This window comes from Odocoileus virginianus, chromosome 18 (assembly GCF_023699985.2).
Source record: "Odocoileus virginianus isolate 20LAN1187 ecotype Illinois chromosome 18, Ovbor_1.2, whole genome shotgun sequence".
NCBI lineage: Eukaryota > Metazoa > Chordata > Mammalia > Artiodactyla > Cervidae > Odocoileus > Odocoileus virginianus.
Genome location: NC_069691.1, coordinates 9,863,137 through 9,887,192, shown reverse-complemented (window position 1 = coordinate 9,887,192; position 24,056 = coordinate 9,863,137). Strand labels below are relative to the sequence as shown.

At 41.3% G+C, this 24,056-nt stretch overlaps 1 protein-coding gene across 9 annotated transcripts in view; it reads left to right on the top strand.

Moving 5' to 3' along the window:
• The window catches only part of GCNT1 (glucosaminyl (N-acetyl) transferase 1), a 201,947-nt gene that overhangs the window by 11,431 nt on the left and 166,460 nt on the right, over positions 1-24,056 (top strand). For 3 of the 9 annotated variants that reach the window (XR_011492760.1, XM_020877615.2, XM_070480327.1), the window contains one exon: positions 11,965-12,085. The exons of the other annotated variants lie outside the window; for them this stretch is intronic. The gene's annotated coding sequence lies outside the window, so the exon portion shown is untranslated. The remainder of the gene's footprint in view (positions 1-11,964; positions 12,086-24,056) is intronic. 9 annotated transcript variants of the gene reach the window in all.

Below are 24,056 nucleotides of genomic sequence, written 5' to 3'. Positions count from 1 at the left end.
CTGCTGTCTCCCCCACCCCCTGCCCCACAGTAACCTGAAAACTTGCTTCCTTGTAAACTTTAATCTAAAACTGCCTCTTCCCCATGCTCCTGTAGTTCATTCAGTGGAAAATGAAATTGTTATAAGAGTAAAAATAAATATTCACACTCTGGAAAGTATTGAATACTGTCTTGTTTCTCTTGAAATGTGTATATAAACTTCCTTTCAACCAGCCAGTTTGAACACTTTAAGATACAAACACAAAAAGCCATGGAATTTCCAGAAATCTTGTCATCAGTTCTTTGCTCTGGGACAAGTAAATGCTCTCAGTCATGTGGCTGTCCATCCTTTTATCCACTAACCACTGTCAGTGATGTTGTCCTTGAACCCACAGAAGCCAGTTTGGGTAGTTCTGGCAAGCAGAGATTGGTGGAGGGCTGCAGTTCTTCAGGCAGGTGAAGGTTAAAAAGCCAGGGTCAGGTTAGCTGTGTCCTGTCTTGGGGCTCTGATTGCCCCTCCCAGGAAACTTTGTCTTGAGGCACAGGGCATCAGACATTCCAGCAGGAGTCAGCTGACTGTTACATTCAGCTGACAAACGTGTTGGAGTCAAGGAATCACAAATTCTGTGGAATCAGCAGCTGGACTCGGGAATGTGCCCTCAGCACCATCCCAGGCTACTTACCTTGCCAGGCTTATGTGTCCTTTTGGTGTAAGCATAGGACATACCTCTAGAATATCCCTAATCCATCCATATAGATGGAGCACCCTGATCTCATCTGGTAAAGATTGTTAAGATTCCAAGTTCTGGTTGCAGAGGGCACAGGTTCTAGCCCCAGTGGGGGAACTAAGATGGGGCACACTGCCCAGCCTGGCCAAACAAAAAACAAAAAGCCAAGATTTTCAAACACATGCCCAAATCAAAATGAGTGCCTTTGAGTATCCATGAAACGAAGCAGGGCCCTGTGGGGCCCTCCCAAAGACAAAGCCTTTCTGTGCCCCTTGCAGAAAGCAGTACTCGAGAAACCAGGCACCCCACTTGGAGAGTTGGAAAACTCAGGATTATTATGCCAGCAGGCCCAGAGGAGTTAACACTCCAAGCTCTGAGCCCTGAACAGAGTTTTTCTACATGGACAGGCATGATTAAGCAGGTTTGTGGGTTTTCAGGGGCTGGATGATTGCAAAGAGCAGGACAAGGGTGAGTGAAGTAAGCTCCAGTTCCTAGTATTGAGAGTCCCCACTTTCTGAGACCTACATGATCCAGACATTGCAAGGAGCAAGCTTGAGTTACAGAGGCAAAAGGAGCAGGAGGTGATGTAAAATTTTAACGTTTCCTCTTCATTCCCCTTTCTTGATGTTTCTATTACGCATTGTAGAAAGCGTCATCTCATGTTTTGGTAGGACATTCAGAGCTCCCCATCATTTAGGGGGCTATATTGAGCTATTAGCATTTGTAACTTTATGGATTTAATCCAACTGGGTAATTGCATTGAGAATACAGGGGCCAAACAAGAGCGCCACAAAGAGCGTGAAGAAAGGACCTGTTAAAGGGAAAAGCCACAATGCCAGCTCCAGATATTCCAGTTACCCCAGGAATGAGCTAGTTTCTCTCTCCTTTTTATGATTTGTTCCCTTAGCTCTTGGGCCATGTCCCTGACTATTTCTGATTGGTTTACATAAAAGCATTTTTCATTCAAGAAGAGGCAGAGTCCTCTCTTTTCAGCTGTCAGTAGGTCTAGCTCTCTCCTATTCTGTAAAACCACCTCAGCCAGGGAGTCTAGTTGGTCCTGTAATGAAGAGCAGTCATAATATTGATCAGGGATAGAGGCCAGGGTTGACAATGAGAATCCATTGATATTTCGATAGCTGGATCCTCAGGCTTCCGCCATGCGTTGACCAGTCAGCGGCCGGAACATGGCTGGGACAATGCTGAAGGATCCTCAAGCGTCTGCTGTGTGTTGACTAGTCGGCTTCCGGAGTGACTAGAGCAGGGCTCAGCGTCCTTCGTGGGTGGGGGCTGTTGTCTTTGGAACCGGACCTTGAGGTTTGTGGGGTCCCGAGCTGCTTTCCATGTGTCATCACAGGAAGCCACTGCCTTCTTGACTCTGGTGTGGTGGATCCAAAGGATGACACCTGTAACTTTAACAGCAGTCGAGGTTGCCAGGATGACCCTGTGAGGGCCTGTCCAAACTGGCTGAAGTGTTTGTTTTGTTTTTAATCTAACCCATACCTCTTCTCCTGGCTGATAGAGATGAACCCAATTGCCCAAAGGAACGGGTGTCCTTTCTGATATGGCGGAAGACTTTCCCAGGGCCTGGAGGTGTCGGGACATCTCCAGCAGCTAGTTGGTGGTGGTCTCCCTTGAGCTTTTTTCTATCACTGGGGGTGGTCTCCCATATAAGATCTCAAAGGGAGCGTAGCCTGAGGACCTCGGGGTGCATTTACAGAGGGAGATGAGTCCACCGAATGATAAGGCAGCTTGTTTGAGCATTGTCTGGATGTTGGCTGGGGGATATTTTTGTTGTACTACTACTTGGAGAAACAAGCTTAAGAAAGTTAAAGATATATGGCCCAAAGATTAATAGAAGTAGGAGAGCTGTGGTGGGGCTATCCAGGAGATCCAGGTCCAGACATTGGTTCATGACATTAGTGTTTCTCTACGTATGAGAGGATGCAAGAATTTGGACTCATAAAAACTCTCTCCCTGAAAACATTTGACTATCTGAAGGCCTGTTTTTCTGGGTGTTTCCCAGAGCACAGAGCGCCTTTTTTTTTGGTCTCTACCCTGAACTCCTTTCAAGGGGGTGTTGAAGGTCAGCATCTTGTAGTGGTCATGATTTAATCTTTGTAGAGGTGGCTGGCAAGGGCCAACTTCCAGTCAACAGGGCCCCTTCATAGCCACATATTTGACCACGTTTTGGGGGCATTTCATGGTCATTGTGTCCCACAGTGCTGGGAAGGCTCATTCCCAGGTCTAACAAAGATTCCATTGACAGGCCACTCAATGTGTTGTCACTAGACCAGGCCTTGTAAGTAGCAAAAGTCTCTGAGCCATACCTGTCTTACTAGCCTTTTGGTCCAGGAAGATATTTCCTCTTGTTGCTTCTTCCCGTATCTAGAGTTACATTATTACAATTACTGCTCTCATATGGAACTGCATATCAGCATTTTATCACAGGCTCAGTCACACATTTGGTACCATAAGAAATAATCTTCTGAAAGAAGCTACATAGAAAATAATATAGCTAGCAGTTATTAGTAAGGTCACAAAGAAGAATTTAGGTCAAGAACTTCCATTGGGTGTAGCCTGGTATACCCCAGGTCATCTGACTCAGTTAAATGATTATAGGCAAGTGTTAATCTCCTGGTTGTACATCATGGAGCATCTGACCTTTATCCAAAGATTGGTTACTGAGAGAAGCTTTAGAAACAATCTTAGAGTGTCCTTTTTAATAACTTAATTGAAACTTTTAGCAATATAACATAACAAGGAGCTATCTCAGAAGAGAGTCTTAGTAAGCATAGACCTTAATTAACAAAACTATAACTTAATATTCAGTGAAATATAATTTTTTTTTGAGAACTCATTGTGAGGGCCTTAACACTGTAGCCAGGGAAGGCTTTAACCCATCAAATAAAAATGAGATCCATCAGGGAGCCGGGAAAAGTTAATTGGCCATCTTGGATTTCCCATAGCCCTGGCTCTTTGATTTTTAGCTGCTGTTTATCCATTTTTTAATTTCCTGATTTAGGGGCAGACTATTGCCATGTTTTAAGGACATCAGGATAGCAAAAGTCTTACTGTGAGGGGTTATTTTTTTGTAGAAGCAGGATGAACTTTGTCTACATGTATCATAATCTCAAATAATTTTATTTACTTTACCAAAGTAACAAAAAGATTTTAAAAACAAATATAAATCACTTAAAGGCAAAGAAATTTTTAATCTAATGTCAAAAGCTGCATTCTAAGTAAACTTTGTTCTCTAAGCAGAGAGAGGACCAAAATTCCAGTCTGGTACCTGCTTACTGTTAATAACAAAATTTATCTGTTTAATCTTAGAAAGTCTTTTCCATATATCTTGAAGAACTAGCAGTATTCTTGTATTTATTTATTTATTTATGTTACTCTTTTTAAAATTTATTCATTTTTGATTGAAGGATAATTGCCTTACAGTATTGTGTTGGTTTCTGCCAACCATCAATGCAAATAGGCCATGGATATACATATATCCCCTCCCTCCCACCTCCCTCCCCATCCCACCCCTCTAGGTTGTTACAGAGCCCTGGTTTGAGTTACCGAGTCATACACAAATTCCCACTGGCTATCTGTTTTTACATGTGGTAATGTATATTTCCAAGTTACTCTGTCCCCATTACTTCTGATTAGGTGCCTGGAGTGCAGCGTTGAGAAGGATTCTGAAGCTACATTCTGCTTCAGGGGAAGTGAAAATGTGTGGTTGATGAATGCCCACCGTGGTCTTGAAATCCTGATGTGATATGTGTGTGTTTAGAACTTGACACACTCTCAATATGGTTCAAACCCTTTTCCCTGACCCCAGTCATTGCTCAGATTTCTGCCTTAGTGTCTCTAGAATCTTTATCCATTCATTGCTTTGATGGTGCAACTTGAAATGTCTATGTACCACATGCTGAGGAGCCAGGAATAAGGCATCATAGCAGTTGTGAAGTCACTCAAGCACTCTTCTGCCAGGACTCTTGGGAATCCTGCGCTAGAGATTCACGGTCTGGTTTAGGGCACTCATGTGCCATCATCACACTTTCGGTCATATCTGCAGACTCTTGTACTGCTGTTCATTTAGCATTATTCTTTTTTGGGGGGGACCATACTTCATGGCTTGTGGCATCTTTGTTCCATGACCAGGGATTGAACTCCGGCCCTCAGCAGTGAAATTGTATAGTCCTAACAATTGGACTGCCAAATAATTGGCATTGGACTTTGGCACCGGACTGCCAAAGAATTTCCTCACTTAGCATTATTCTTTAAGTTGGCTTTTTATTTTTTAAAATTTCCTTTTTTGTATGTTTATTTTTAAAAGCAGGTTTCCTACAACTACCTTTAGAAAGAAATCTGTGTCCCTTGCATTAAATATGAGGAACTAGAGAAGACTCCGTAACCATAGAAGTAGAAGAATATTAGACCCTAGATTCAGAATTTACAAATAGGAACCACACAGTTGGAAGGAAGGCAGCAAGCACTCACCAGGTCCTCAGTTTATCGATGCTATAAACCTTCTTTTGTACACAGTTAAATCTGATACCCCTGAGGGCCTCAGGGAGGGGGAGGCCATAGCCCTCAGGTAGAGGGGATGAGGTCTTGTGAAATGCCTGAGCTTTGAAGTCGTATATTAGCAAACTTTTCAAAAGCCTATTTGGAAGAGGTGCTAATGGCAGGCGTTTGGCAGGGCTCCAGGAGGACGAGAAGGTCCATCCTTGTGTTAGACTGGAACTTTGCTTCTCTGAGTTCCGACAGGGGGTGCTCCCTTTGGGCCGAGGGACTGACGTCTTCATCCTTTCCATCCGGTTGTCCCTTTTTCAAGGTGGAGTTGAACTGGCATTGGTGTCTCGGTCGTTGAGTCGTGTCCGACTCTTTGCAGCCCCATGGACGGTAGCCCGCTGGGCTCCTCTGTCCAGGGGATTCTCCAGGCCAGAATACTGGAATGGGTTGCCATGCCCTCCTCCAGGGGATCTTCCCAACCCAGGGATTGGTCCTGAGTCTCCTGCACTGGCAGGCGGATTCCTTACCGCTGAGTGCCTTGGGAAGCCAGCTGTCTTTGGAACATAGTGTGTTAGGGTCTGCTGAAGAACTAGCAGTATTCTTTTAAAGGCATGAGAGTAAAACCGTAGAAGGCATGTTTAAAATCTGACTCTATTGTAATTGGCAAAGAAACCTGGTCATTCTTGTGATATGTAACACTTTAATATGATAACTAGAATTATAATTGACCATATTTTATCAGGGCATATCAGATCTATATGAATTTCACACAATTTTAGGATATCTATATTAGTAACATCAACCGTGCAGTATAACCTAAAAAGATTTTTCACCCCTTTAACAGTACTTCCCATGTAATTTAACATGTCCAATGAATCCAGGCAGCTTAATAGCTCTTTGGGATGTCTCGGGCCCTCTGAAGCATCTCAAAGTTAGTTGGAAGTCAAGTTATTTAGGAAGTTTTGTCAATAAATATCAGAAGGGTTTGTAACAGTCAGATAGGATCATATAAGTCACTGTGAAATAAAAGTTATTTACTTAACCAAAGTTAACAGAAGATTTCAAAGGTAAATATAGAACAGATCAATTAAGAGGTAAGGAAACTTAAATCTATAATTAAAAGCAGTTCAACATCTGAAGAAAGTATGTCCTTTTAACAGAGAGAAAGGGCAAATTTAAGTTTTTACACCAGCTTACTTTAAACTCATTTAGGTATACTTAATTAAATTTATTTTAAACTTAGTTCTAACCATGCACAATTTTCCACAAACTTTTTAATACTTTCTGTAACAGCCACCTATAAGTCAGACCTACTTTCTTTTCCCTTTATAAAATGTAATTTTATTTTTTATATCTTCTTTATTAAAAACATACATCCTACTTCCTTATTAGATTAGCAAACAAACATTAATACTAGATATTTAATATTGAATATTTCCCAGTTTACATGAATCTGAAATTTATTTAGGTTAATTTTTCTTGTATTTAGAATTGTTTGATTTCTAAGCGCTTACTTTTTTTTATGCCAATTAAATTAGAACTCATTTACAACTTCAACAATATTATCAGAAAAAAACAAAAGACATACACTGAGACATACATAAATACAGACAGACAGAAAACTTACAGTTTTCTGTTTGAGATTTAAAATACCTCTTTGACCCCCCCTTTTTTTTCTTTGCTTAAAGTTCTGATTTGCCCAAGACTGAGGTCTCAGGCAAAGTTGGGTGTGTGTTTCAAGGACATGGAAAGGGTTAACTTCAAGCTTTTCCCTAGGCAGGCCTTTCAACAAGCTAGTTGTTTTTAATTGCATATACAAGAAGAATTGGTTTTGCAGTTTCCAAAAAGAAAAAAAGTTTCTCTCACTCCATTCAATCAGCAGTTACGCACTCACAATCTTTCAGAGTCTACCACAGTGCGTCGCTTCTCCCAAGTCCTCAGGTTTCCTTAACTGATGCTCCCTTCCTGGGAGCTCCAAGGAGCTGATCAGTCTCCTCTCCTACCCACTGGGGCAGGCCCGACTGGGGACTGGCCCCGGGGCCTTACCTGATCCTGTGGCCATTCCTGGTGAGTTGGCCCGTCCCTCCAATGAGTCTGGTCGGGACTCAGCTGTCCAGAGAGTCGGAACGCCAGTCTGAAAGAACCCAGAATACTGTCAGGCGGTGTCCTGCTCGCTCACCTCAGGGTTCCTTCGCTCCAGCCTGGCCGAGCCACCAGTCCAGTGGCACAAGGGGCCGACATGGTTGGAGTGTCACTGGGGCCTCCAGAAATGTTGCAGAAACCAGTACTCCAGAAACCAAGCACCACACTTGGAGAGTTGGAGAACTCAGCTTTATTATGCTGGCGGGCCCAGGGGAGTTAACACTCCAAGCTCTGAGCCCCGAAAGAGTTTTTAATACATGGACAGGTGTGATTACGCGGGTTTGTGGGTTTGCATGGGCTGGGCGATTGCAAAGAGCAGGACAGGGGTGAGTGAGATAAGCTCCTGTTCCTAGTATTGTGTATTCCCCACTTTCTGAGACCTACATGATCCAGGCTTTGCAGGGAGCAAGCTGAGTTAGAGAGGCAGAAGGAATAGGAGGTTATGTAAAATTCTAACGTTTCCTCTTCACCCCCTCTTCTTGCTTGTAGGAAAAAGATTTTAGCCTCCTAGACCTTCCCTGAGTTCCAAAGGGCAGATTCAAATAGTTACTCATTAGGGGAGTGAGGGTGAGCAGAAACAGGAAAGGCAGTCGAGAGACTCTGGTGCAGCCATCCCTGTTCCTCCTGAAGGCTCAGTAACATGGCCTCCCACGCAGGTGAAAGGTGATAACTTCAGGCTGAGAACAGGTCTGTGGGCCCCAGACTGGTTAGAGCCTGGAGGTTGATGGTTGAGATTGTTGGGACACCACCCTGTTTCCTCCTCACCTCCAGCCAATCAGAGGAAGGTTACATACCCTGCAGACCTATCCCCAGATTTTGCCTACGAAAACTGTTCCCTCCAGACCATTGAGGACTTCAGGGTTATTTTGAGCATTGGCAGCCCCAGACTTACAATAAAGGATGCAATTTCCTTCCCCGCAGCCCAGTGTCAGTAGATTGGCACAGATGCGTGGACCCGAGTTTGGTTCTATACCATCCTTAGATGATTCTGGTCACTTTGAGGATTGTCCTCTGGGCTAAATTGGACCCATTAGCAAAGGGCCCAGTGTTTGATGGTAGATGTGATTTTGGAACATGGTGAAAGTCAGCCTTACACTTAACATGCTCCTTGTTAATATTAATACTATTGAGGGTGGGGTGGAATGGGGAGGTTAAAAATATAGTGTAATGTAAGAAAAATACACTAGATTTCTTGTCGGACTCATACAGAGATTTTTTCTTTTTTTTTCTTCTGTTTTTGGTTGTGAAATTTGACCTGTATTGAAAGCAGATGGGAAAAAAAAGAAAGATATTCAATGGCCATTGACCTCATAGGAATCAGATTTTCCATCTGGGCTTCTGTGGCTGGCCCCTCCTTATCCCCCAACTCCCCTCTCCCACCAAACTGGGTTGAGGGAAAGCAGTAGCATGTGAAAAGTCACATTCTGACAAGGTGAAGTTCAGAGCGAACACAGCCTTCCTCTCGTTGTTGACCCTTAGAAAAGTCATTTGTTTCTCTGTGGCCCCGCTTTAGTTAAAGAGGAGGGTGGGACTTGGGACTAGCTGAATTTTTTCCTTATGGGCTGGTAATCTGTGGCTCTAAAGATTGTTCTTGGTCAAATAAGTTTGGGAAATGCTGAATACTCTTGTCCCTTGTACATGTCTTTATTTTATTTATTAATTTTTTTTTTCTGTCTTTAAATATTCATGGTAAGCATTGCTATCTTAAGAGCTATGAGGAGGAAGAAGCCCAGGAATGCAGCATCTTTGTTTCTGACCACATTTCTCGCAATTTTTTGGACCACAGAATCTACCCCACCTCTACAACCTAGTAACTGCCCCCGAAACTGGTGTTTCTAGCAGGAATAGATGCAATCTCAAGTTTCTTTCAGCTTTACAATGGATGCATTGTTTCCAAAATACTATTTTTACTATATTTTTTTGGTCAAGCCTATAATTTCCCCCAGAAGCCTGAGCAAATAGCCTTTGTGTGAATTCTTTGAGATTAGGGAGATGCATTTTCCTCAGAACCTATATAATAGGTTTTGTATAATAGCTTTTTGTGTAATATAGTGTTTTGTATAATAGCTACTCCTGTGGAGTTAAATTAAGTGTATTTAGGTATTTGTTAATAAACTTCAAATACAGTTTCTCATTTGGGGGGCTCTGAAAAAAGTTATAAGTTTCCCCGATGGCCCAGTGGATAAAGAATCCACTTGCAATGCAAGACACACAGGCCACGCAGGTTCGATCCCTGTGTTAGATATGAGTTAAAGATTTGAACAGTGTCCAGGTGAGGAAATATAAACAATAATAATGAAACACTAATGTTCATTGAAGGTTCATTATGTATCAAGTATCAGTTCAGTCAGTTCAGTTCAGTTGCTAAGTTGTGTCCGACCCTTTGCAACCCCATGGACTGCCGCACGCCAGGCCTCCCTGTCCATCACCAACTCCCAGAGTTTACTCAAATTCATGTCCATTGAGTCGGTGATGGCATCCAACCATCTCATTCTCTGTCGTCCCCTTCTCCTCCCACCTTCAATCTTTCCTAGCATCAGAGTCTTCAAATGAGTCAGTTCTTTGCATCAGGTGGCCAAAGTATTGAAATTTCAGCTTCAACATCAGTCCTTCCAATGAATATTCAGGACTGATTTCCTTTAAGATTGGATCTTGTTGCAGTCCAAGGGACTCTCAAGAGTCTTCTCCAACATCACAGTTCAAAAGCACCAATTCTTCAGCACTCAGCTTTCTTTGTAGTCCAACTCTCACATCCACACATGACTATTGCAAAAACCATAGACTTGACTAGACGGACCTTTGTAGGCAAAATAATAAACTTCTCTGCTTTTTAATATGTTGTGTAGGTTGGTCATAACTTTTCTTCCAAGGATTAAGTGTCTTTTAATTTCATGGCTGCAGCCACCATCTGCAGTGATTTTGGAGCTCTCAAAAATAAAGTCTGCCACTGTTACCACTGTTTCCCCATCTATTTGCCATGAAGTGATGGGACCGGATGCCATGATCTTAGTTTTCTGAATGTTGCGCTTTAAGCCAACTTTTTTACTCTTCTCTTTCACTTTCATCAAGAGACTTTTTAGTTCTTCTTCACTTTCTGTCATAAGGGTGGTGTCATCTGTATATCTGCAGTTATTGATATTTCTCCTGGCAATCTTGATTTCCAGCTTGTGCTTCATCCAGCCCAGCATTTCTCATGATGTACTCTGCATATAAGTTAAATAAGCAAGGTGACAATATACAGCCTTGACTTACTCCTTTTCCTATTTGGAAAAGGAGTTGTTGTTCCATGTTGTTGTTGTTGTTGAAAAGGAGTTGTTGGTCCATGTCCAGTTCTAACTGTTGCTTCCTGACCTGCATACAGATTTCTCAAGAGGCAGGTCAGGTGATCTGGTATTCCCATCTCTTTCAGAATTTTCCACAGTTTATTGTGATCCACACAGTCAAAGGCTTTGGCATAGTCAATAAAGCAGAAATAGATGTTTTTTTGGAACTCTCTTGTTCTTTCAATGATCCAGTGGATGTTGGCAATTTGATCTCTGGTTCCTCTGCCTTTTCTAAAACCTGCTTGAACACCTGGAAGTTCATGGTTCACGTATTGTTGAAGCCTGGCTTGGAGAATTTTGAGCATTGCTCATATCAAGTATAGTGTAAGCATATTACCAGTTGACTCACTCACTGTCTTTAAAAACTAACGTATGTAGGATCCTTAACCCAATTAAATTGCTTAAAATTATTATTATTTTAACCAGTAAAGGAGCTGAAACTTGGAGCAGTTAAGGGCTTAAAGTCTGAGTTGGTAAATGATTGTGTCCAGTTTTTGAACTGGATAGTCTGGCTCTGGAGTAGAAATCCTTGCTACCAGACTCTCCTTTCTCTCACATGTACAGATACTCATATTGAGCCATTAGCAATGAAAGAAATATAAAATGAAACCTCTCTGCTGTATCATTTTACAGTTGGAATAGGTCAAAAATAATTGCACAGTATATGAATATGTACTATGTAATTAAGATAATTATAGAGTCAATATAGAGACAATGATATTCAGATATTAGGGTACTCAGTTTAAGTAAATACTATAGTCTATTTGAAAGAGCATCAAGAGCCATAGAAATTGATAAAGTTTGATCTAAGAGTCCTCCTGGAATTCCAAGGAAAAGATAAAACAAAGATATAAGTATATTCGTACATGTCCATAGCTCATCTCTGAATGCCAATTCATCTCAAATACCATTTTTTCTGTCATTACATAGAGAATTCATTCACTCTTGGGCAATAATTTCAAATTCAACAACTGGACTTAAATGTCATTTAGATAAAATGATAGATAAATGTTGCCCCTCAAGTTTATGAAGCTTCTGGGGAACGTTGACTCAGCTCAGATATGTGTATCTGAGGGTTGAAGAGGTTGTTCTGCTGTACCTTTGGTCTGAAGTCTTTGGGAGGAGATTGTGTCATAGTTACACCTGAGGGAAGACTTGGAAGGTTCTGGGGCTCCTTGTAAGGTGAGGAGGTAGGGCAAGGTATAATTCAAAGCTGTTAATAACTGGATCCAGTGTGGTTCTTGGCTAGAAAGTCAGACTGTTCTGCTCCCTCTTCTGTCTCCCCAGAGTCAGTTGTGGGTTGAGCCCCACCTCACCTCTTTCCTGCTGGTTAGCTGGAGCGGATCACCAGCAGATGGTCATCAGAGCAGTGAATGCCTCAGTTTCCTTAACTGTTGAAGAGAAAAATGTATGTAAAAAGAACTTGCCTGACATTTCCTTAAAATTTTTAAAATTTCCTTAATTCTGCAATAACTTCATTTGTCTGAGCACTTAATAATCAACTTAATATCAGTCTTTAAGGAAATAACTGCAGTCCATGGGGTTGCAAAGAGTCAGACACGACTCGATGACTGGACAACAACAACAAAGGAAATTACAAAAAAGAAACCACCATAGTAATGAGCACATAGTGTATAAATGCATCAAATGCCTGTCATTTTCAAAGCTATCCATGTGGGAAGAAAAATAAGATCTCAGACTTGTGGAAATACATTCTGATTAAGATTTGTCTTGCAGTGGGACTTCCCTACCATTCTGTGCTCTCTTGACCCTCAACTCAGTCAAAACTCAGCCTTCTTGTGCCTGGTCCCTGTCCGTCATCCCTCTGCTGAACAGCAACAGAATGCTTTATCACTCAGGTGTAGGTTCCCCTCACTGAACTCATCTGCTCTTGTGCACAGATGAGGAGACTGAAGTGCGACAGGTTAAGAAAGGTAGGTCAGTCCTGAAGACAGGATGGGAGCCACCCAGCATGAGGCCAGTCCTTTGGGCTTTGTTTGTAGATGTTCATTTTGTAAGATCCAACACAGAGTGCTTTGAATTCATGTTACACTCACTGGCAGACTATAATTTGGAGCATTTAAGTACTGTGCTTTAGTTTCTTTATCTGGAAAAGACTGAGGGAGAGGCCCAGTTAATAAGAAGCATCCAAGATACCGCCCTACCTTTTTTGGGGTGGAAGGGAGTGGATTTTGCAATATTTAGACTTGTTTGTTTTGTTCGTTCTGAGTCCTTACTGGTTGCATAAGTCTATGCAAGGCCCACGGGGCAATGTGAGTAGGGTGAGGCAGGGATGGTGGTGTGGTGGTGGAGGGGTGGGAATGAAGGGTGAGACTAGATTACTGATTACTAGGAGCTGACCAAGCAGGTGCCTAGATCAGTTCAGAGATGGGGATCTGTGGAATTAAGTGACCAGTGATGGTGATAACCCTTGTTTATTGATGAACTGATGCATACTAATTACCACGTTAGTTACTTTATAGGTTGTTTTTGTGTTTTGAATCACCACCAACCAAATAGGGGATTATAAGCTTCTTTTTTCAGATGAGGAAACTAAGGCTCAGAGAAGTTAGGTAGCTTACTGAAACCGCTCATTAGGACTTGGCATGGTTAGCATTTATTGTCAGTTGTGTTTGACTGCACACCGCTGTTTTCCTCTGTGGCTTCCTATAGTGAGTGATCCTGGATTTCAAAGAAGACGGCAATCACTGTGGTTCAGAAAAGCCACTGCGTGCAAGAGGTGGAGCTGGGTTTTAACATGTTGAAGGAAGCTGGGCAAAGAGAGCACTTCTCATTCCTGCTGATGGTTGGTTGTTTATTTTTCTGTATGGATTGAGAATATCTGCTCTGACGATTTTGCTCAGCAAGCTGAAAATCCAGACAGGTGGTATGATCTGGAAATTTGGGAATTCTTCTAAAAGCAAGACAGAATCTAGTATTTTAGAACGAGAATTTTTGGAACCCAGGAAGCGTTTAAACCCGAGAGTATTTAAAATTGAGGTTTCAAAAATTTCGGGATCTGTGGGCTTCATGATGATTGGGTGGGACAGAAACCAGAGCCACTGGTGAGTTGTTTCTGCTTAAAAATTGTTCTTGCTGGGCGGCCTTGCCAGGTGTGTGCACTCTGTGCTGTTTCATCTTTAAAATTATTTAGTAAGAGTTGGGGGGATTGAACCTTAAGATACCTTTGAAATCTAAAATTTTGTTTCTCTGAAGCTATGCTCTATTCAGTGCTCTCTTCAGTATTATAAACCACCTACTCTTCATTTTTTTAAAAAGGAAAGAAAAAAAAGTTTATTACTCTTCAGTCTGGAATTTTGAAGTGAACAATGAGACCTTTTATACTTATTTTGGCATGTAGTGGTAAGGAGGTTGAAGATTCCTTCAAAAAACAAACTCCATGTGTGTGTATGTCTGTGCATAAATAGACCTGTCTCTAGTCAACTCTGATGAGGCCCACCTCTCTGAATGAACCTAGTGCCTTAGAGGATAGGGTTTTTGCATTTCACATTTAGCCGTTACTCTTACTTGAAGGAAATTGGGATAATACTCTAGTCTCATAGGCAATAAGAAACACACTGGTTTTTGAGAGACAGCCAGCCAGATGATCTTTGTTCTTTATCTCCAAATTTTCATGGCACGAGACTGGAAAATGTCTGTCTTTGTGTGTTCAAACCACCTGGGACCACTCCTGCCTATACTCCTAACAACTTTCTCTGAATTTAAAAAGCCTCTTCTAAGTAACATTTTTGCCTAAATGTACATACCTACTGTAAAGGTGTCAAGGTACAAGCCAGTGGCATCTTTTTAAAAATCATAACCGAGCTGAAAAGAAATAACCCTCAAGTATGAAACTGTGTCACTAATGGAGTCAGGAAAAATTCAGTGGCGTTATATTCAGTGTTGTACACCCATCTGCATTGTCCGTTTCTAGAACTTCTTATCATCCCAAACAGGAACTCTGTACTCACTAAACAATAACTTCTCCTTTCCCCCTCCCACTGCTGTAGTAACTGCTATTTCACTTTCCACCTCTGAATTTAATTACTCTAGGTACCCCTTATAAGTGGAAGTATACAGTATTGTGTTTTTGTGACTGGCTTATTCACTTAACATATGAATGTAGCATGTATCAGATTTTGATTCCCTCTGAAGGCTGAAGAATATTCCACTCTTACACACACACACCTCATTTTATCATTTGCTTTTCCTAATTGCTAATATAATGCACTAATTTTGATATTTTAGTACAGTCATGGGCATTCTTTTGCCTTTTAAGGGAATGGATACCACTTGTATGGGTAAACCTATATGTATTTCTACCACTAAATTGTAAATTTGAAGAGAAGTTGAGTGAAGGATATTGAGAAACTATTGGTACCGGCTGTGCTGGGATTAATGGGACCTCCTTTGCTGTGGAAAACACACAGTAAGACTCAAGGGCGAAAAAGAAAAAAAAAAAGAGAGAGAAAAAAAAAATTCTCAAGGGCCCCGTCCGTCCGTGTAGAGTCCCATCTGAACTGAGCCGCTGTATTTCCCTGCACTCATTTCCTCATGAGCTGGGGCCAGAGTCGTCAAGCTCCGCTTCTTTAGCCACAGGCCCACCCTAGTGGCCAGAGGACCCAGAACAGAGTGGGAAGGGGTGGCCCTCGGTTCATTCATTCTGATTCATTGTGTCTGATGCTGCTGATGCCCTCATCCCCTCCCCACCTTTCTTTTTTGACTCCATGAATGTTTAAGTCTAGGTTCTTGGAAAAAAGGACAAACCCAGGGCATTTGTTAAGTTTTATTTCCCTCTTTCAAGCTGTCGTTGAGTACGTAAAGAGAGATCCAGATGAAGGACATTCAGAGGGGGTGTGTGTGTATAATAAAGGGTGTATGAGGAAAAGAAAACGTTCAGAGAACATTCAGATCGAGTCTACTCTGTGATCTCTCTGTGCACTTATTGCTTGCCTTATATCCACAGAGGATATTTTCAGAGCAGTATCTTGGTTCTTCCCAGGTTTCCTTCCTTTCTGGGGTTGAGCATTCTCATTATTACTGAGCAAAGCGCATTGGATGGATGGGATGGGAGGCCAGCCCAGCAAGGACAGAGCTGGGGCCTGGAGCCGGGCTGCCACCCCTGCTCCTTCTGTGCTGGGCTTCTCTACTGCCTTCTGGGCTGCTTCTCAGAGGACATTTTATTATGAGTGAGAGTTTTAATCATTTGGGGTGGGTATGTGTCCCTGTTTATCATCACTCTTCTGATTTCTTCACTGAAACCTGGCCTTAGCTTCCACGAATGTGCTTAAAAATCTGTTCATTGTTGTGGTTCACTATAACTGAGAAACAGACCTTGTGTCATAACAGAATTTAAAAGGAGGTCCCTAGGGTTAAGGAACGTGAGTGGTAAACAGCTAATATTTCTTACCTTCCCCTTCTTGTTAAAGCTGCTTCTGTTACACATCACTATCTCGTCTTTTCTTTCCGGCTTCCTTTTGCTTCAGACTTTCACTCCATCAGCAAAATTTTCTTTCCTACTTCCTAGTATCTAAATCCTACCCATTTTCAGGATTCAGGTGGGTTGTTATCGAGGAAGCCTCTGTGGATCCTTTCTTTTCCTCTAGATGGACTTAAAGCTTTCCCCTCTGAAATAGTGCAGACTGGGGTGTATTTCATGGGTCCTGCCAAGCCTGTGTGCAGAAATGGTAGGTTTTAGTTCTTGTTTTAGGCCTTCAGCTGCCTAGCCTCAGGGGAGAAAATGATGGCAATTGAGAAGAATGAATACCATTTCCAGGCATGAATGAAATGCAAGAGTTAGTTATTTAAATGACATTTTGTCCTATAGTAGTGTAATGAGTAAATGGAAAAAATTTTCTGTAGAACTTTTCATGTCATTAATTCAGGCATGCGTGATCTGTCACTCCGTCGTGTCCAACACTTTTGTGACCCTGTGGGCTGTAGCCTGCCAGGCTCCTCTGTCTGTATAATTTTCCAGGCAAGAATACTGGAGTGGGTTGCCATTTCATACTTCTAATTCAGGCATGGAGAACCTTTTATTTACTTTTCTTCTGTAGATGACCACACGGATGAAACCTAGTTTTACTTAGTTTCATCTCATTTAAAATTAGGGACAGGTCATTTAGACTTGCATTAATTATATTTACTATGTACTTTAAAATTTTATATAATTATTAAATGTTCTGATGTGAGATTAAATAGTTAATGAAGATGTAAAAAGAAGACAAAAATGGGAGAAAAGTTTTAATAATTGTTCTATTTACCAAGACTTGAGAATATTAATTTATACTTGTTATGTTTAAAAACCCATTGACTATCATTGTAGCTCTTAATTTTATCACCACCTTTAAGGCTAGAAAAATGTAGCCTTTATGTTAATCAAAGTTTATAAATGCACATTGTTTGAAAAAGCAGATATTTCCACAAGAGTGTAACATCAAAGGTCTTAGATTTTACCCTGCTTGGAAAGCTAGCAAGTCTGTCAGTTTTCATGGATGCTTGCAGAAGACCTAAGACTCCTGGGCCAAGCACAAGGTATAGTTTACTACCTATAGCAATAACAGAGCAGAGTATTGGCATTTTTCATGTAGGTTCCTAAGTCCTAGTTCCTATAGAGCGGTATGAACACAGCCAGATGATAATCTGCACAGACAGTGGATTGCATTACAAGGAAGGAACCCTGAGCTTTTATGGTGGGCAATGAACATGCTTTCCCTTTGCTCCCAGAGATATTGCATTTATTATCCCAACTGTAAGCACACTGGCCCTTTGCTAGTGACGGAAGCACTGTCTGTCTTTCAAGGCTGTTCACTGCACAAATAGCCTTAAGAAAATAGTCCAGAATGAAAAGGCAGTTAGTACCTCACTTGCAAGATGTGCAGAAATATGAGGGACCCATGGACAGTTGTCTCTTAACAAAAAGTTGTAGTTACGAAAAATAATCCTTTCCCAGTGCCCCCAGAACTTCCTGCTCCCTCGAACCCCAGTGTCCAATAAAAATAGGATGTGAGCCAAGTGTAATTTTTTTCTTTCTTTCTCTTTTTTTAATATATATATCTCTCTCTTTTTTTCCCTTGCCCTCATGGCTTGCAGGATCTTAGTTTCCCCACTAGGGATTGAACCCATGCTCCCTGCAGTGAAAGTGCAGAGTCCTAAACACTGGACTGCCAGGGAATTTCCCCATATAGTTTTGATTTGAGTTTAGTTGAATTCAAGGATGCAGAACTGACAGATACAGAGCCCACAGATGTGGCATGCCAGCTGCATAATATAAACTTGGGGGGCTAGATTGTGTAGGTTTGAATGTTAGCTATTCCACTTACTAGCTTTATGACTGATACTGTGATTTATAATCAATGTATATTTGTTCATCTGGTCCATTTCTGGCACACAGCTCCTGTAAAACCCTTAGAATGTCCTAAGTGATGAGAGCAACAAAAATTGTCTATTATGTTGATGGGTGACCCTTGGATCCCACCTGAAGATGGGGGCTGGTTGCAGGAGGACCAGCCAAGTGATTAGAGGGTTGGAACTTTCAGTCCCACCCCCTGCATCCCGACCTCCCATCTCTGGGGAGGAGAGAGGATCTGGAGGTTGGATCCCCCGATGGCCAGTGATTTAATAAATCATGTTCATGTAATGAAACTTCCATAAAAACCCAGGACAGCTTGGTGCAAGTGTGGAGATTTGCAGAGTGGTACTCTGAGAGCATGGAAGCTCTGCATCTTTCCCCCATATCATGCCCTGTACGTCTCTTCCATCTGGATGTTCACCTGTATCCTTTATCATATCTTTTTATAATAAACCAGTAATCTACTAAGTAAAATGTTTCTTTGAGTTCTGTGAGCTGCTCTAGCAAATTAATTGGACCTGAGGAAGGGATTGTGGGAATTTCTGATTTTATAGTCTGAAGGTCAGACTTAGACTGAACTCTTAAACCATGAAATTGACACTGTCTCTGGTTAGATATTGTCAGAATTAAGCAAACTTGTAAGACACCTGGTTGGTGTCTAGAGAATTGCTTGTTGGTATATTCCCCTCCAGTGGAATTTGGATAAGAACTCCCTTAGTGACCTTGGTAGTTATTTAACCTCTTTATGCCTCAGTTTCCTCATCTGGAAAATAGTGTCTTCTGTTTAGAGCTATCCTGAAGATCCTAAGAGTTGTCTAGGTAAATCCTTTAGAAGAGCTCCTTGCAAATATTAAGCATTCCAAAATAGTGGGGCTGTTCTAGGCCTTCATTGCAGTGAGCAGGCTTTCTCTAGTTGTGGCAAGCGGAGGCTACTCTGTTGTGGTGTGCGGGCTTCTCATTGCAGCGGCCTCTCTCTTTGTGGAGCACAGGCTTCAGTAGTTGCGGCATGTGGGCTTAGTTGCTCTGAGGCGTGTGGAATTTTCCCAGACCGGGGATTGAACCCCCGTGTCCCCTACATTGGCAGGCGGGTTCTTATCCATTGCACCACAAGAGAAGTCCTTGTTGTCTTATTTATATGGTGATAGTTCTCTAAATTAAACTAATGTGTGATTGAGATGAATATCATCATTTAGAATTGGGTTCATTTTAAAATACAGTGGCATGTGCTGATGATATCTAGTAGATGTTAATTTTTAAATGCCACTATAGCACTTTTTTTTCCCCCCACATTGTGAAATCTTCTAATGTTTCGTACTTATTCCAAGCTGAAATCTGGATTTGTTGCTCAACGAGTTTTGGACTTCTCTTACAGGCATCTGCTTATCTGTTTATCACTGTGTAAACAAGCCTACCTTGAGTGTTACCCTTTACCTCCACTTTATGTTTTTGATTAGCTCCTTACCATTTTGAGCTGCTGAAGACAAAGAGCACTTGGGAGAAGAATAAAATTAGGAGGAGGCCTTTGCTTGGAACAGCAGTGTAATCCTAAACACCCAGCTGTGGCCAGTTTTGTGATGCTGGGCAAAGTACACAACCCCTGTGTTTCAGCACCCATCTCTCCCATTGCTCTGTGCTCCTAATATTGTTTTATTGAATCTCAAGGGAAAAACAGTGTTTACATTATTAAGACTGGTGCTTTTCTGAACCAAGCCATGGGCTGCATTGTGATTTTTTTTTTTCCATCATTTTGTGATTCTAATTTTTTGGGGTCAATAATAATTATCTCCCTAACCCCCTTTGTTTGCTTTGTCTTCAAAATAGTTATTACAGATTCACCCCCAAACTCTGCCAGTTGTTTAAATGGGCTTTAAGTATGCTTATTCCCATCAGTTATTCCATTCACTTCATTTTCTTTCCATTCAACATCTCTGCCACGGCTGTATGCTATGTTTGTCTGTTGGCCTGTTACACACACAGCCTAAGGTATTCCTTTACTATCATCCTGGTATTTCCTTTCTTTCCTTCTGGTGTTGTGATACAGTTTCTGATTCTTAAGTTGTCCTCCTCCTTGGCTTACAACATAGTTTTGATGGAGCTCATCAAAGTTCATTTCAGCTTCCTGAAAAGGGATGCAGAAGGGTAAATATTTTGAAGCTTTTCCTCTCTTAATATGTAAAATGTTTTTATTTTATGCTTAATTTACATGGTAGTTCATCTAGTTCTAAGAATTCTCATCTGGAATTCAATTTCTTTTAATACTTTGGAGGCATTGCTCCATTATCACCTGGCTTCTTTGTTTGGCTTTTATGAAATATGAAGACATTTTGCTTCTGAATCTTTTTCATGTGGTTTATCTCTACTCCCCCACTCCAGAAACCTACATGATACTCTTTTTTCCCCTGTGATTTGACATTTCGTGTTTAATAAGTACATCTTGAAAGTGAAAGTCTCTCAGTCATGTCTCACTCTTTGTGACTCCATGGATTATTCAGAATTCTCTGGATCAGAATACTGGAGTGGGTAGCCTTTCCCTTCTCCAGAGCATCTTTCCAACCCAGTGATTGAACCCAGGTCTCCTGCATTGCAGGTGGATTCTTTACCAGCTGAGCCACAAGGGAAGCCCAAGAATACTAGAGTAGATAGCCTATCCCTTCTCCAGTGGATCTTCCCAACCCAGGAATCGAACCAGGGTCTCCTGCATTGCAGGAGGATTCTTTACCAACTGAGCTGTCAGGGATGCCCTGAGCTATGAGTTCAGTTGCTCAGTCGTGTCCACCTCTTTGCGACCCCTTGGATTGCAGCGTGCCATACTTCCCTGTCCATCACCAACTCCTGGAGCTTACTCAAACGCATGTCCATCGAGTCAGTGATGCCATCCAACCGTCTCATCCTCTGTCGTCCCCTTCTCCTGCTGTCAGTCTTTCCCAGCATTAGGGTGTTTTCCAAGGAGTCAGTTCTTTGCATCAGGTGGCCAAAGTATTGAAGTTTCAGCTTAATTCCAATGAATATTCATGACTGATTTCCTTTAAGATTGACTGGTTTGATCTCCTTGCAGTTTAAGGGACTCTCAAGAGACTTCTCCAACACCACAGTCCTTCAAACACAGTTCAGCACAGTTCCTTGAGCTACCAGGGAAGCCCCATAAGTACGTCTTGGAGTGGGCCTATTTTTCACCCATGATGCTGGTATTCCAAGGGACTTTTCAGTCTGGAAACTATTCCTTTGTTTTGAGATATAATCTTGGAATTATTTAATTGATTTAATTATTTACTTTCATTTTTTCTTCTGTTTTCTCTTTTTGGAGGTTCAATTCAGATGGTAGATCTCCTGGTCTAATTCCCCAAATTACTATATATTTTTTTTATCTAATTTTCCATCAATTGGTTTGCCTGTTTGCTTACCTCCCAAGAATTTTTCTCAACTATATTTTCCAATGCTTCTATTGAGTTTTTCAATTTTTGCTGTCATGTCATTACGTTTTAAGAGCTTTTTTATTTGCCAAGTGTTCTGTTTATGTGGTTTCTTGTTTTTTCTAATCACTGTGAGGCAAACCACCCCAAACATAGTAACATACAACATTGTCATTTTATTTATTACTCACATGTTCTGTGGGTCAGGAATTCAGTTATGACTTGAGTGACTAGGGGCTTGGGTCATCTGTGGCTTCTTCACTCACATGGCTGGCACCTGGACTGGGATGAATTGAGACTGGGTTTATCTGGGACTGTTGACTTGGGTACACATGTATGACCCGTCCATGTAGCTTCTTTCAACATGACAAGAGAACTTTTCCTCTGACAGGGAGCTTCTGGGGAGTACATTTTCCAAGACACCCAGGTAGAAGCTCCATGGTTTTACATGACCTAATTACTTCTGCCATACTCCACTCATTTGTGTACACATAAGGTTGTCTAATTTCAAATACTATATGTTTTTGAGTTTGTTTTTTTTTTTGTTTGTTTGTTTTTTAGTGATTGCCCTTGGAATTACCAAAAAAAAAAGCTTCTTAACTTAAAATATTCTCCTTTAGATTAATACAAATTAATTTCAGTAATATTCAAGAACTTTGATACAGTTGACTGATAATCAAAGTATCAGTCCTTTGAGTGAATATTCAGGGTTGATTCCCTTTAGGATTGATTGGTTTTATCTCCTTGGTGTCCAAGGGACTCTTAAGAGTCTTCTCCAGCACCACAATTCAAAACCATCAATTCTTCAGCACTCAGCCTTCTTCATGTTCCAACTCTCACATCCCTACATCACTACTGAAAAAACCATAGCTTTGACTATATGGACCTTTGTTGGCAAAATGATGTCTCTGCTTTTTAATATGCTGTCTAGGTTGGTCATAGCTTTCCTTCCAAGAAGCAAGTGTCTTTTAATTTCATGGCTGCAATCACTGTCTGCAGTGATTTTGGAGCCCAAGAAAACAAAGCCTATCAGTGCCTCTTTTTCCCCATCTATTTGCCATGAAGTGATGGGGCCAGATGCTATGATCTTAGTTTTCATATTGAATTTTAAACCTGCTTTTTCACTCTTCTCTTTCACCCTCAAGAGGCTCTTTAGTTCCTCTTCACTTTCTACCGTTAGAGTGGTATCATCTACATATCATCTGCATAGAGTGGTTATTGATATTTCTCTCAGAAATCTTGATTCCAGCTTGTGAGTCTTCAAGCCCAGCATTTCCCATGATGTGTAGATGGTGATTACAGCCATGAAATTAAAAGATGCTTAGTCCTTGGAAGGAAAGTTATGACCAACCTAGACAGCATATTAAAAAGCAGAGACATTACTTTGTCAACAAAGGTCAGTCTAGTCAAGGCTGTGGTTTTGCCAGTGGTCATGTATGGATGTGAGAGTTGTATTATAAAGAAATTTGAGCGCCTAAGAATTGATGCTTTTGAACTGTGGTGTTGGAGAAGGCTCTTGAGAGTCCCTTGGACTGCAAGGAGATCCAACCAGTCCATCCTAAAGGAGATCAGTCCTGGGTGTTCATTGAAAGGACTGATGTTGAAGCTGAAACTCCAATACTTTGGCCACCTGATGTGAAGAGATGACTCATTGGAAAAGACCCTGATGCTGGGAAAGATTGAGGGCAGGAGGAGAAGGGGATGACAGAGGATGAGATGGTAGGATGGCATCACCGACTCGATGGACATGGGTTTGGGTGGACTCCGGGAATTGGTGATAGACAGGAAGGCCTGGTGTGCTGCGGTTCATGAGGTCGCAAAGATTTGGACATGACTGAGCAACTGAATTGAACTCTGCATAGAAGTTAAATAGAGTGACAATGTATAGCCTTGACAGACTCCTTTCTCAATTTTGAACCATTCTGTTGTTTCATGTCTGCTTTTAGCTCATGCTTCTTGATTTGCATATAGGTTTCTTAGGAAACAGGTAAGGTAGTCTGGTATTCCCATCTCTTTTAGAATTTTCCACAGTTTATTGTGATCCACACAGTCAGAGGCTTTAGCACTTAATGAAGCAGATGTGTTTGTGGAATTCCCTTGCTTTGTCTATGATTCTTGGACTCATAGAGTGTGTAGCCTTTTCAGATTGGCTTCTATCACTTAGCAGTACATGTTTAAGCTTCCTCCATGTCTTTTCATAACTTGGTAGCTCATTTAAAAAAAATCACTGAATAATTTTCCATGTTATAGATGTACCGCAGTTATTTATTCATTTATTGAAGGACATCTTAATTGCTTCTAGTTTTGGCAATTATGAATAAAGCTGCTATAAAGATTCACATGCCTGTTTTTATGTGTATATACTGTTCAATATGGGTAAATAGCCAGGAGTGTGATTGCTGGGTTGAATGATCAGCTTATATTTAGCTTTGTGAGAAACTGCCAAACTGTCTGCCAAAGTGATTGTCCCTTTTTGCATACTTGGAGCTCACTGAGTCTCTTGGATATTTGGGTTAACTTTTTTATAGTCAAATTTGGAATATTTAAGCCATTATTCATTTTTTTTTCTGGAGATACCACACTCCCTGACTTCAGGATATACTATAAAGCTACAGTAA